This window comes from Hylobates moloch, unplaced genomic scaffold, assembly GCF_009828535.3.
Source record: "Hylobates moloch isolate HMO894 unplaced genomic scaffold, HMol_V3 SCAFFOLD_11, whole genome shotgun sequence".
Lineage (NCBI taxonomy): Eukaryota > Metazoa > Chordata > Mammalia > Primates > Hylobatidae > Hylobates > Hylobates moloch.
In genome coordinates this window covers 59092350-59108125 of record NW_026652286.1, presented here as the reverse complement: position 1 = coordinate 59108125, position 15776 = coordinate 59092350, and the positions used below count along the sequence as shown (strand labels likewise).

The 15776-nt window shown below is 40.4% G+C and overlaps 1 pseudogene; it reads left to right on the top strand.

Annotated features, from left to right (window-relative positions):
- LOC116476170 (olfactory receptor 7E24-like) overlaps positions 1–6020 on the top strand; it is a 37103-nt pseudogene extending 31083 nt beyond the window's left edge.
- Positions 6021–15776: the final 9756 nt, after the last annotated feature.

The following is a 15776-nucleotide window of genomic DNA, read 5'->3' as shown; positions in this document are numbered from 1 at the left end:
GATGCTCACAAATCCTGCCTTGTTAGAGCCAAGTGACCTACTTTCACTGCCTTGAATGTTAGAATTTCTAGCCACCACCCCTCAAATTCTGGAACATCCCCACCCACTCTCCTCATCAGCAAGTCATACTATGACGTGAATTAGGACCCTCTGAGTCTTCTTTACTCCCTGGCAGTTGTGGATATGGTATGCTTTGGGCATCCAGGAAGTGTAGAGTCCCTGGGCACAAAGAGAGACATTAACCATGTCCCCAGCTTCCAGCAGGAGGGTGTCCAGTTTCTTGTAAGAACTATTATTATTATCACTATAGTAACAAAGAGGTCTCTTCACCCCTAGATACTTCAAAGCTCTTTTCTTAGAAACAAGGAGATTCTCTACCAAAATAAGTAAATTAACATTCAAATTTCATCAATTGCCTTGATTATATTCATTATGACTACTTTCCCCCAATATGAGGATCCAATCCAAGATTATGCATGACCTTGAGTAGTCACTTCTTTAGTCTCTTTTATTCTGGAGTTTGCACAGAGGTGTTGATCAATCCCATTGCTCTATTCACTACAGCCCTGCTTCTGTGCTCTCAGTCATGGAGAAAGAACTCAGCTAAATAAATATTCCTGTGCAAGACCTTCCCTGGCATGGCAGAGGAGATGGTACCGAGGTACTTGATTAATGTCAGTGCCTATATGGTGTCTGAATGGCCAGGGTATCATGTACTAGAGCTAAGAAAAGTAAATTATGTATTTGCCAAACCTATCTGGGAGCAAACCTGTATCTTAGAAGCCTATTTCTTACCACTTGGCAAAGGTATGTGCTGCCACTGAGGACAACAGTCATACCAAAGTTAGCTTAAAGATTTTTTTCTGTCTTCCTCCCTCCTTGCCTTCCTTCCTTCCATTCTTCTTCCCTTTCCTTTTCTTCTCCTCTTCCTCCTCCTTTCCCTGGTAGTTATTTGAGCTGAAAGACCATCCTATAAATATCTTAACTGAATAATAACATCCAAGCGGTTCTCTGAAATGAGAAGCCCACAGTTAGGCTGGTTCTGCCAGCCAGGAGCTATTTTAACCATCACAGAACCGAGACATTCTCACATTCTGTAGCTGATATCAAATATATTAAAAAGCACATACATGTCATGTAAGTTTTTTGAATGTATTTTTATAATTATGTTTTTGAAATTATTTGGTTATAAGTTATTTATTATAGGATTGCTTGTAATTTCTGGAAAATCCTTGTGCATTCTCTGGAAATCTTGTGATGTGAGAAAATCTAACCCTAAATTGTGTTCAAATGCAATGGAAATTTCAACACATAATAAAGAAACAATAAAGCTGACTTAGTAAAGTTGAGATAGCTTACAGATATTTAGATTTTAGTTCTTTTAGTTTTTGCAGATTCTCTACAATATTTAGCTGCATTTTGTATTTGTTGTTGTTTTGCAAGGGGCTTAAATGTTCTTATTGTCCCCCAACCCCCCAACCCCAGAAAGGCTTGGGAGCCTCAAGCGCTATGCCTATGGACCACATGGGTAGAATGCCCTGACGAGTTGGAGTCATCATTATGCTATTACCACCTGTGTGTTCCTCGATGAGTACTTATCTCTCTGTTTCAGCTTCCTCCTCTAAACTAGGATAAAGATACTACAAGAGAGAATGTGAGAATTGCATAAGATAACATATGTACTACTTAGCTCCATGTCAAACAAATATTGAGCACTTAATACATAGTAGCTATACTTATTAATTACAAAAATATTAACAACATGAGATTATATCATGATTTATATGAGGTCAAGTACGTGAACGCGTTTAGTGGGTGGTATTGTACATGCAGAAATTATTATCATGTTTCATGGACTTTTATCATCCTTAGATATGACTGCACTACTTCCTTGGTCACACAGCCCCAGTGACTCCTTATGTTCTATAGGAGCAAGCCTAACTTGGCATTCAACACCTCCCATGATGTAACCCCAGGTGACCTTTCCAGCCTCAAATTCCACCCCCAACACTTACATTTGAGCACTGTGAACTGCTCACCATTTCTGGTAACCCCCAGGCCTTTACTGCTCCTTCTGCCCAGGGCCCCACTCCACCTGCTCCCATTTCCTAGGTCTGTTATTCCAAAGCCCCTGCTTACAAAAGGTGATCCATGATTTGATCTAGTGGTTTCCCCCATCCTCTAGTCTTGCCCCTCTCTGATCTGTTCTCTACAGTGAGACTTCCAAAACACAAACAGAATATGGTTTGTGTTCATAGTCCTGGATCCTTACCATGCTTGCCTCCAGGCTCTGCTTGCCTCCAGGCCCACTTGGCATCACCACACACCCACCTGCTACTCTGTACTGACACTGGAATCCTCTACATTCCTTAAACATGTCACACTCTGCTCACCTCTGGAGCTTCATGCTTGTTATTGATGCTATTCTCTCTGCTTAAAAGACTGCCTGCCCCACTACCTCCTTCCTCTGGACAACTCCTACTCAGTCTTTAGGTCTCAGAATAAACAGTATTTCCTCAAGGAGGTCCATCCTGACCCCTACACTAGATTAGTTTCCATTGCTCTCTGCCTCTAGAGCTATTACTTCTATTAACATCATTATGGTCATTAGACATAACTGAGATGGCTTGTGTGAGGTTTGACTTGCCCACTTGACTGTGAGTGGTGTGGACCAAGGCACCTGCCTGTTTTGTTCACTACAATTGATGGAGACTGAAGAGAGGCTTGCACATTCTGCTTTGAATTCTTGTTGGTTATGCCAACCTCTTTGCAGAATTGCTCTGTTGATGTAGATATTTAACTGTAATCTGAGCCTCATTTGCTTATGCCTATAGAAGGAAGTGATAGGTTTCCACTATCTTACTTTGCAAAGGCTCAAAAAGACGAATTTACTAGGTTAGCAATACCCAATGTATCACAGAGTGAAGGAACCATATCCAGTCAAATCAACACCCTGGTAGGCCTGGCACCCAAATCTCTGTCTCAGTCCATATATAGCACCCACTGTGAGCTGGGATTCAATGTAGGATTTGAGAGGAGAGATATGGTAGAAAAGGATAAGATTTAAATCACAATGAAGTAGATAACGCAGGCACTCCTAAAAGACAGTCAGATAGCCAAACACAGTACTTTGCCATTGTTCATTGGGCTTTGTGGACTTAGGAACTCCAAAGAAAAGAGGAAAAGACTAGGTTCCATCATAGTTTCAGAGCTCAAAGACCTCACCCCCCGGTCTTACTTTCCTCCATTTTATTTTATTTTATTTTATTTTTATTTTTGACACAGGATCTCACTCTATTGCCCAGAATGGAGTAGGTGCAGGGGCGTGATCTTGGCTCACTGCAATCTCCACCTCCCAGGCTCAAGCGATCCTCCCACCTCAGCCTCCCAAGTAGGTGTGACCACAGGCATACGGGGCCATGCCTGGCTAATTTTTGAATTTTTTGTACAGACGGGATTTCACTATGTTGCCCAGGCTGAATGATTCCCCTTCTTCTAAAGGCCAGAGCCCTCTTTTGGCTTCGACTTCTCTTCACCAAAGCCCCTTGCTCTGAATTATTGATGAAACCAATGTGACATTGCTTTTCTCCATTAAAATGCATTAGAAAATGTGGAAACATGAAAAGATTTAAGCACCATTAAGCACACTGCTTTGTGATAATCTCATATGAACTTGCCTCCTCAACTCTTCTGTGAACTCCATAAAAGCAGGACACTATCTTTTCTATCCTGGTGTCTCTGCTTCTAGCCAGGTCCTGGAACCTGGTTAGTATTCAGGAGGTAGTGGTTGAATTGAATTCGAAATTGTTGAGCCCTCTCGCTTCACAGTTGTGGGGGCAAGAGGACCAGGCCAGGGTTGGCACACAGGTCTCATTCTACTCATTAGGGAGCCATCTGAAGTAGAGGAAACACAGAGACAGCAAGTTCAAGTCCTGGCTTTACACTAAATTACGTTAGCTATTCTACATCTCGGACCCTCAGTCTCTTCATCTGTAAAACGAAATTAATCATACATTTTTTTCATGATGCTTTTACAGATTGGGAATACTAAAGTAAAAGAAATAGGAACTGAATAAATTGTATGTATCATCCTTATTACCCTCTGCCTTCATGTTTGTGTCTGGTCACCAGATATAGCCTCCTCATTCTTTTAGGGAAAGTAACTTGCCCACATCCCCTGATGGGGCCTCCCAAACCTTCAGGCTGGTCAGGTCAAGACCCATGATATTTGATCCCTGGAGGCAGAAAGTGACAGGAATCTGTGGCTCCAGTTCAGCTGTAGCCAGTGTGGATCCTGCATTTAAACTCCCACACTCACCCCCGAGTTGTAGCCCTGGTTCTGATCAATGGCTTTGGTGTCCCATCCCAGTTCCAGCATCTTGGAATTGAGAGGCAGAAGGAAACACGGATTTTGTATTCCCTCCTTGCCCATGCTGCAGAGATCCTTGATACAAGGTCTCAAATTCCCTACGAAATACTTCCACTAACAGAATCACCTCCAGCCCATGTCTCTCTGCTCCCAGAGGTGGCCCCATCCCATTCTTGGTCAGTCCTGGTTGTAAACAGGGTCTTCCTTTCATTATGAAAACCACCGCCCTTGAAAGATCATCCATTGGTCCTAGTTCTCCTTTTTTTTTTGAGTCAGGTTCACACTCTGTCGCCCAGGCTGAAGTGCAGTGGCGTGATCACAGCTCACTGCAGCCTCGACCTCCTGGGCTCAAGCTATCCTCCCACCTCAGCCTCCAGAGTAGCTGGGACTATAGGCACACTTCACTGCACCCAGCTAATTTTTTGATGTTTTGTTGAGACGAGGTCTCACTATGTGGCCCAGGCTGGTCTCAAACTCCTGAGCTTAAGCCATTCTCCCGCCTCAGCCTCCCAAAGTGTTGGTATTACAGGCGTGAGCCACCGTGCCTGGCTCTAGTTTTGCTTTCTACAGCCACATAAAACGTAACATTTCATCTCCTAAATGACACTATAAGTCTCTAAAAGATGGTGGTCATTCCTCCCCTGTTATCTCTTTGAGATGTGGGATGGAAAATTACCATGTAAACTTCACAAAGACACATTTTTCAGTTTTACCTAAATGGGTGCCTTGCATAGTAGGTGCTCAATAAATATTTGCCAAATGAATGAATAAATAAATGAACCCCTATTATGTGCTAGATAATTCACTGGTCACTTTATATTCATTATCTCTAGTTCTCACAAGCTCTCTAGGAAGAAATTACTAGTCCCATTTTATAGATATGATTTTGCATTTAAAGTAGGATCTTCTCTTCTGTATTCATCTTTATTTCATCTGTAATGTCAATTCTCCTTTTAAAATTCAGATAAAAGCAAGTGCTTTTTCTTTCAAATCCTTTAATAAATCCATTTTACTTCTAAAAAATTATTGGTACTCTTACTTATTAAATCGAGCCAATTGGCCCAGACGCTGACACTATGGTCATGGCGGAGGGGGCAGCGTGCTGAGGCGGAACAGGCTGGGCACAGGATTTTTATAATTGGCCTGACGAATCCTTTGAAGAAATAGATAGTACACTAGCTGTTCAACAGTATATTCAACAGAACATATGAGCAGATTGCTCCAATATTAACAAAATTCTTGAACCACCTGAAGGCCAAGATGAAAGTTATGGAAGTATGAACATTTAAGGGAATTCTGCCTTGAGCTAAACGGACCTGTTGTCAAACTTCAGAGTGAATGCCATCCAGATACTTGCACTCAAATGACAGCAACTGAACAATGGATTTTTCTTTGTGCACTCATAAAGCTCCAAAAGAGTGTCCTGCTATAGCCTATACTAGACACACACTTGATGGTGCTGCACGTCTTCTGAAGAGCAATAAATATTTTCCCAGCAGGGTTAGCATAAAGAAATAATCTGTAGCAAAACTAGGATCAGTATGCCTTAGGATTTACAGGATATTTTCACATGTTTATTTTCATCATTGGCAGATATTTGATGAATATGAAAATGAAACATTTTTGTGTCATCGGTTTACTAAATTTGTGATGAAATAGATGAAATATAATTTGATGTCCAGGGATAACCTCATTGTACCAATTTTAGAAGAGGAAGTACAGGATTCAGTTTCTGGGGAAAGTGAAGCATGAAGGGAATCATGGAAAAATGTACTGATCACATAATTAACATTAATTATGTACTGTATATATCATTTTAGACACACCGTTCATGTATCCATATTATAGCTTCTTCATTTAGTATAAGTTTTTGTATGCTGGGTTTGCCTTTTAAATTGAGAAATACTTTTTAAGTTATTCATAAGCTGTATATTCACCAGTGTGGCACTCATGGTTTTAAAAATAAGATTAGTATTATCTGTTTATAATGCCTGTTAATAAAAGAATTTACAGTTTGGTAAAATTGCTGCTAAACAATCATTGAATCACAATCCTCATCAAACATACCCATCTATAAAAAAAATTGAGTGAGAGCTTGAGGTTTCACACAAGCCCTTCACTAAAAAGGTAGAAATGTTTTTCTTTGTTTTTACCCTGAGTTTAGATATCCTAAAAAATTCTGTAGTACATAGTTTTGTCTTACCTGTTAACTTTCCTCAAATGAGATAAAGTGTTTTAATATTCTGTTTATAGTTTTTGATATGCATATATAATTATGTGTATATCTAAATACAAATGCAAATGAAGCATTAGTAATACTTAAATAATTTTACTGTGCTACATAAAGTATAACATACTTGGAAAGGATTTACTTTTCTGCAACAACAGACTGGTACATACAGGATGATGATAATGATAAGGCACATAAATGATGTTCCCATTGGAAACCTGCCCTGTCCACCCCTCATTTCCCTTAACCTTATCCTCGAACTACTTTAGCTGAGAAGCTTTTCACCAGACTGTGAGTTAGTGGTGGCTTATACTTACTTATATTTGTATTAATTGCTTACAGATTATACCTCATATTAGCAATTACATTACACTACAAGAAAATGTATTTGCATAGCCTCTTGCTTATCTTTGTTTTGCAAAATTGTCCTTCCTAGAAAACAGTCCTTAAAATTTTGACTCTTCTTGTTAGTAATCAATCTTTCATTTAACCAGCTAGGCAGCATTAAATGAAATTGAAGAAATACTGTAGTATTTATTTTACGCCCCCTCCCCACAAAATTTATGTTTGAATTATATGCACGTGGGAGATTATTTGCAATAATTCATAGGTTCCAAGGGTGTTGATGAATAGTTATACATTTTTTGGACTTTGTTATAATTCATTGTGGTAAGACTGATTCAATGCAGATTTATCAATCTTATAATCTATTGAATGCCATTTTTGATAAAGCACTGGAGGTCTTATTGCCAAACTGATTGTAATGAGGCACTAAGGGTGAAAACATTGTATATGTGGTGAAGAAAGTATTTAAATCCAACTTTTGAACAGATTTAACAAACATGAGGAATTTTTTATATTTAAAAGGGTTATTTTGAAATGAAGATGAAAATGTATTCATCTTGTTTTTTCAAATTTAAGGGAATAATTTATACCATACTTTGAGACAAGAATATACAGCAAAAGTGTGGGGAACAGTAGTATACTGAGAGTGTGTCTATATACAGTGTATGCCTTTCTAAACCTGCCAGTCTTTTTGGCTTTGAACAGTGCCCACCAGCCACAGTCATTACTGTTCCCCAACCCACAACTATCTTTTAAGAAGCCTTATGTTCACAGTGAAAGGAATGTTGACTTTGAAATTATGGATTTATATTCATGTCACTATAAACCAATGGGAATGGTAATTTTTAAACAAGCTTGCTAAATATTGAGAGACTAAGTTAATAAATTATATATAGCAGTGTAGCTGTTCTCTAAAAAACTTGAGCCAATAATTGGCTTTTTTCTTATTGAAAAAAGTTTTGGATTAATAATGCATGTTGCACTGAGTTTCTTGGTTCTGGTCTAATTGGTGCAGGTGTCCTGGACCCAGAATTCTGCAGAATGTCAGGTCTGTGATGCTGGCTGGGCCTCTCGCTGGCTTTCTACAGAAACTCAAAGGTTTTTCTTGCTATTTGGATGATGCTTAAGTGTCTGGGCCAGTGAGTCATAGCCTTAGCTACCCAAAAGGAGCCAAGAAGTCTGGGTCTCGCTGAGGCCTATGGAGTGCTGACTTGTTATATGGGTGAGAGCATGGGACTCCCGCCCAGCAGCATTCAGCATTCCTAATTGGCATTTTCGAGACACAGCATTGCCTGTAAGTCATCTTGTGCCACCAAATTACCTGGCACCACTCCAGTAGGATGTTAACAGAGGGAAGAAAGTAAGGAGTTGGCAAAGTTAAAAACAGCACAAAGAAAAAAAGTAAGAGAACAAACTTGAAAGAAGGATTTCACCACCATCATTAACGGCATGTATCGATTACCACTAAGTGTTTGGGCCACTTTGCACGTTGCTCACCCTCATTGAAAGACACTGTCTTCGGAAGCCCCCCTGTGCAAATGGGAGAAGGTGTGGAAAGAATCAAACTAAAAACAAATTCAAAACCGCGAGTTGCCGATGAGCATCTGGGACATAGTCATAAGTTAAATAAACCACTAGGGGGCAATCCAAGAATGAGCAAAAGTCAGTCCAGTTGGCAAAGAAGATGCCTTGGGGAAAGATTTTTTTTAAGTACACTTTCCAACACATGAAGAAATCTGAGATCGTTTAGTCTGAATCTACAGAACAAGGTGATATTTCAAAATTTTGATTTATTTTTTTCAAGTTACGTGTTGATTTAGAAAGGAAAGGTCTTCCTAAATGGTTAGAAACACTTATTAATACAAATTGATCAGAATCATGTTATAATGAAAAACAATGGTTGAAACAATAGTGTGTCTTAAAAATTTAGATCCCCACCCCCAGGCACTCGAGAAACTTCTGAATGTTGGCCATTCAAAATAGATTTCAATTAATGACACATATGATGTGGCACAGCATAAAGGAAATCTGAAAATATTTGGTTAGCATGTATAAATGAATCAAATCACACATGATTTGTTTTATACTTGTACTGATTATACAAAGTTTTTAGGTATGTAATGCAGCTTTGAAGATATGTGCACATATTTTTTTCTTGTATATCTTCTTTGCAGGTAATTTGGTATGTGCTAATCAGTTGCTAACAGGGATTAAATCAAGGATTAAGCCTCTTCATCAAGGATCAAACATCTCTTGTTCTGTATTTGCCTTCCCTGAGGCTCCTGTCTCCCAATCTGGAGGGATGGCTAGTTGCTCCACTCACGGTAGTCTTATGGCACCTTGCTATTAGTAGAATAAGAGCATGAACTCAAAAGGTAGACTGCTAAGATATGAATCCCCTTTCTAGCTGTGTGTTTTTGGCAAGTTACCTTGCTTCAGTTAGCCCCTCTCTGACATGGATACAAAATCAATGCCTACTTCATAGGTTTGTAGTGGGAAGTGAATATATGTAAATCATTCATAAAAGTGTCTGGCACATAACAGGTACTCAATACATGCTTGTTGGTTTCATAAATGAATGATCTGATACTTGCCTGAACATAATGTAAATTCATTACAAGAACAAATTCATGAAGAAACTGCAGGATTCTTGGATGGATTTTCACTGGCTTTAAAAAGCCAACTGGCCAGTGGCAAACAGGAGAGCTGAATAGTGATACTCTTGAAAAGAAACTCTAATTGGTGTTCAGGTCCACCAGACAAGGCTCTTTGTCTTACTTCTAGAATATGGTGACAATCCATGAGCCAGAAATATAGGCGTTTCAATAAAAGTATAGAGTTTTGTCTCGAAAATGCCAGCCAGCCATTTAGAAAAGTTCTATCTGCAGTCACAGAATTTCTTGCTTTGTTTTTTGTCTTTTCAACCATAGCTATCTAAAGAGTTTAAAAGTAGCCACATCATTAACTTAATTCTCTGGACAGATTGACACATTTCAAAAGAAAAAGTTTTTAAAACAGTATCTAAAAGAAACACCATACAAAAAGTTACAGGAAGTTCCAGAGTCAGGAAAAACATGATCCAAAATATACTATACATGAAATAGAAAGCATGAGGGAAACAGAAACCCACAGTTAGAAGGTAATAAAAAAATCACAAAAAAGGCTTTCTTGCTCCTCAAAAACTATATTTTCAGGCAAAAATAGGCCATTTGAAAAAATACAGAATGGAAATAAATCTGATCACAACTATAAATGTCCAGAGTTTTAGACTAAAGCATGATCATTATGTTTTATTCTTTTGCAAAAGTGGGTCTTATAAATAATTAGATTTTCAAGTTAAACTTTTTTTGCAGATGAATCTTCATAGAATTTTACAATTTTCGAGACCTCAGACAAATAGAGTGAAGAGAATTTGGGACACTAAACGGCTTGAAGAACAAAACAAAGCATAAAGAGGCTGATCAGTAAAGATACAATGAAGGAATTGAATGAATTCTTCCTGATATTATGTTGTACTCAACCAACACATCTTTTCTGTGAGAGGAGAAAGACAGAATGGTGGCACTTCTATTCCAACTCTGTGTTCAGCTGGTCTGGAAATCATCCTGGAGTAGTAAAACCTGTCACTTTAAAAAACAGTGTCCTTATGTCCCAGAATGCCTTATCCACAGAGGATATTAGTCATGCTTGGGGCTATATTAGTTTACCAAACATGGCATTTTCCATCAGGGAACTGGAGGTGGAGCAAGTTTTAATAAATCCAAGAAAGGAAATGTAATAATCAGGCAGGATGGTAACTCAAAGACTTATTAAAATGTATGGGAAACACTCAACTCATTCAATTTACAAAGTGGCAATTCTATTGTACTGAGGCCAAGATATTTTGTGGAGAGGGTAGTTGCTGAGCCTCATCACTCTGGGAGGTACAGCAAGAGTCATGACTACAGTGACCTCAAAAGGAGAAGACGCATGAACACCCTGAGCACAGGGATATATCTCAGTCATCTCTGCAGCCCCAGCGTGAACACAGTGACTGGCACTGAGGTGGGCTTGAGGACATTTGCTGAATGAATAACTGAATGATTGACTAATTGAAAAGATAGAGAAAGGGCAACCTAGCTGGAGGGTAGGAGAGCTTGAGCAATGACAGAAGGTTGAAAACACGGATGTGTTTGGTACAACTTGGCTAGACGCCAGGTTATATGACTCTGGGAAGCAATGGGGGATAAATCTGATCACTATATTGGATTGGTCATGGATTCACGGCTAAGAAAACTAAACTTCTCTAGTAACCAGCATCTAGTCAATAGGAAACATAGGAGAGGGGCCTGATCAGGTCTTTGCTTCAGAACATGTCTTGGGCAGGTGTGGGCTGGGAGGCTCAGAATCCAGTTTGGAATCTGCTGTCATAGTTAAAGGAGAAAAAACAAGGTGAAATCAGGGCAGTGGCAGGGGAGCTGGAGAAGAGGTGATGGATAGCACAGAACTCTAGCTTGTTGCCTGTGAGATGTGGGAGAGGATCTATGTCATGACAGGCTAGGTCATGACAGACAGACAGACACTCATTTTCTCACAAATATTTCCTGTGCTAGTCCATGGGATAGATAAGTGAAGACACAGAAGAACAGAACTCAGCCCCTGCTCTTGCAAGGCTCAGTCTTGTAGGAGAGGCAGACACATAAATAACAACAGCAATGTAACACATGCTAGAATAGAACAGAATACATACAAAACACCACAAGAGTTTTATTCTGGGATGTGTTTGGACCCAAGGAATATCCAAGCTCAAGTAATCCTATGTCATCATGTTCTGGGTTATATAAACCATCTGGGATAATTCATTCAATCATCCATTTGAATAACATTATTTATTGAGAACCTACATGCCAGGCACTGTTCTAATTGTGGGGACACAACAGATAAAAACCTCTCTCCTCATGAAATTACATTCTAGTGGCAGAGGACAAATACATAAATATAACAGTTAGTGATAAGTGCAGAGCAGGACAATAAAACAGGGAAGGGCAATAAGAACTGCCCAAGGAAGGGGCTGAGGGGCACTGAACTTCAGAGAAGATGGCCAGGGAAGGCCATCCTGAGAAGACAGCTCATCGGATGGCAAGAACTAGATGCTGTTCCCATGGCTGCTGCTCGGATTCTAGCCCCTTGTTCTGTTTATTTCATTTCCTGAGACTCTCCTCATTCTCTCCAAGGCAAACACTTCAGTCTTTCTTCACTGGATTGGAACTTGATGCTTCTCAAAGCTGTTCTTGCTCTTTATGGAAGACAGGGCCTTAGTCCTTTTAATAGCCCAAAGACAAGGGGCAGTGATAAATCAAGACTAAGAGATCACTCAGTATTTTTACACACTTGATACACACATAGACAAATACCACAGTGAAGAGTCACCCTGCACTTTCTGCCTCTCAGAAAACATTAGTCCAGGCAGGAGGGGAGGGCAGGGGACCTCCCTGAACCCATGTTTGCACTACTCCATTGATGCCTGGGTTCTTGCTCTTCTTGTGGGCAGAGCTGTCCCAAGTATCCCTGGAGGATTCAGTTAATCAATCCCTCATTCACAGGCATGATAAGCACACCTGGTGCACAGTACCCCATGCTTGCATGGTGGGTGCAGAGAGATACACAAGGCAAGGTTCTGCTTGTCATGAAAACAGCTGGGGCTTGGAGGACTAGATAGACTCCTCTCTGGTCTCCTGCCTTCCACCCCATCTTTCCTACCATAGCCAGAGGGACATATCTAAACATAACCTAAAGTGCAATCTGACCTCGTCCCATCCTTTGTCTCTCATTTCCTCAACTTGGCTTCCAACTTTTTTCTCTTGGTTTCTTTGAGGCCACATTTTCCTTGTTGTCCTTAACCTTATTGGTGGCTTCTTACCAGCTTCCTTACTGCCTCCTCCTCCTCCTCCTCTTCCTCCTCCTCTTCTACTGAACCCAACATCTACATGTTGGTGGACTGGGACTCTGTCCTCAGCCCTCTTCTCAAGCCTCATTCTCTCCCCAGGTGATATTATTTCTCTGTGGTTTAAATACCATCTACAACTGCATTTGAGATATTTCTACTGAGCTTCACAATCAGAGATCCTATAGTTCATTTGACATTGGCATTTGGGTGTCCACTAGACAGTTGAAACCTAACATGACTGACACAGGAATTCTCAGTTTTCATTTCCACAGCAGAATCTAATTCTCTTCCTTTAGTCTTTCCCATCTCCGCAAATGGCACCTGGAATCCCTCTGGATGCTCAGGCCCCAAGCCAAGCAGTCATTCTTGATTCCTCCTTTACCACACCTATTCATGTTGGCTCTACTTTCAAATATATACTCTTCCAGATATGACCACTATTCAATATCCTCTACTTCCAAAGTCAAAGTCACTGCCATTTCTTACCTGGATCACTAGTTTTCCCATTGCCACTGCCTAAAATCCATTCTCCATTTAGCATCCAAAGAGATATTGTAAAATATGAATGAGTTTCAGGGCTGCATTGTGATTTTTGTGGTCCCTAAGTGCTTTTGCCTTCATAAGTCTCCTTCTCCATTAAAAAATATTAAAAATTATATTTTATGGCTGTTAATATAAAGATAAATATATTAACATTATATTAACACATTTATTAGGCTTAAAAATTCACTTTCTTCTGCTGATTTTAAAATAAATGTTTCTGTGTGATCTCTAAAACTGCTGTGGGCCCTAGACACTGTGCCTACTGTCCCTTCACAGATAAGTCGGTCCTGATTAGGCCCCACCAGGGCTCCTACTTAAAGTCCTTTGACTGTATCCCCAGCAAGTAAGATGAATTAAAAAGACCTTTCCAGAATCCTTAATTTCTATATGAGCTGGCCAGAATCTATCTTTTTGAACTCTTCCCCATCTGTCTCTTAAACAGAATGAATTTGATACTGCCAGGGGCCCTTGCACTTCAGTTTGTTGAGGTTCAAACATATTCCCTCCCAAATTCTCAATAAGCCACTAACAAACAGGTGTAGCAAGCCTATGAGTTTCTTGTGGGTTATGCAAATAGGAAACAAGATAACTGGGCTTGAAGCATCTTGCTGGCTGTGTACTTGAAAGAGCTATCTGTTAGATAAAGGTGCGCAGGAGACAGAGGGTTATATCACCACAGGTAAGGGCTAAGGAGGGTAGAAGAGCTGGTGTTATCTGAGAAGCAGCAAGCAATGAAGAGAGAACATCACTGCAGTGAGTCAGGTAAAGATGCCTGTCTCCTTTCTCTCTTCCTCAGCTTCAAATGAGCCCACTGAGAAGCTGGAACCCAGAAGAGGGAGGATCTTTAAATCATATAGGAGGGTTTAAATTTTAAACCACACTGCATTGGGATTTATTTGCCATAAGGAACTAGGCAACTATGGAATCAGTCTGCCCAACTCCAAGGCCATCATCTTCCCATACCAGGCTGCCATCTCAGCTCTCAATCCTGTTTACCCTTTCTTTTTTCTTTTTCTTTTCTTTTTTTTTTTTTTTGAGACAGAGTCTCACTCTGTTACCTAGGCTGGAGTGCAGTGGCATAATTTTGGCTCATTGCAATCTCTGACTCCTAGTTTCAAGTGATTCTCCTGCCTTAGCTTCCCTAGTAGCTGGGACTACAGGCATGCACCACCATGCCCGGCCAATTTTTGTATTTTTAGTAGTGATGGGGTTTCACCATGTTAGCAGGGCTGGTCTGGAACTCCTCACCTCAAGTGATCCACCCGCCTCGGCCTCCCAAAGTGCTAGGATTACAGACATGAGCCACCATGCCCGGCCAACCCCTGTTTACTCTTGTTCTGGAAGCTGGTTTATTTCCTCCTCCGGGGGGAACCCCAGACTAAAAACAGATGTGTTGTTGATCTTGCAGAAATGGCCTCATGTCTACCATATATGTACAATGACCCCACCCCATCAAAAGGATTTTTAAATGCCCTTCCCCTACTGGAGGCCCTCAGAATGCTGAGCCAGGCAAAGAAGGAATCACAATGGAAGCCCAGAGAGAAGAAACACAGGGAGCTGCAGCCCCACCTTTGTTCCTAGATTAGCAAGGATGGCTGCCAGTCTGCACGCTATACAGTGCTTTGAAAGGTTAATAATTAAGTGACCAAACATGCTTGTTGGCCAAAACATACCTGGCTTACACCTGCTGCCCCAGCTTCATTAGTCATAGCATTCTCAAAAGAATCCCATTCTGAATGATAAATGAAATGGCTGCCTTAACAAACATCCATAGAAATCAATGGTCAGAGGCAACTTCAAGGCATACTTGAGCTGGTTCATGACAAGAACAAAGAAAAAGTGCAGACATGAACAGCAGCAGAACCCAGGCAAAGTAAGAAGGAAGCCCTCAGTGAGTGTTGGGGATCACTGTCAGAATTCCTCTGGACTCCCTGGATGGCTGCCATTTACCCTTCAGTTAGCAGACAGCAGCTAGAGTGATCATTGCAGGGCAGGCTTAGTCATTCTTAACAAGTTCTGAGTTAAAAACCTCCTGTAGGGTTTGTTCGAGAAAGAGTGATTCCTTGAATACATGATCCGGGCATCACCGGGTACTTCCCATCTCCCCAAGCAGGTAGACTTAGCTACACAAAGAACAGGGAATTGGGAGCATGACCTTGGTATTTCAATCCCTTTTTGGTCCAAAAACAGTAAAAAGAAAGAATACACATACAACTCTGCTCATATTTCTTTACCTCTTTAAGGCTATTTTCCCACCTTTTAAAAACACTATCTCCTTTCCAAAATTCAAAATTTGGAGTAAAGTCTATGTAAAATATGTGTCCCCAGTTCTGCCACAAACTTCTGATTCTCAGGGACAGATA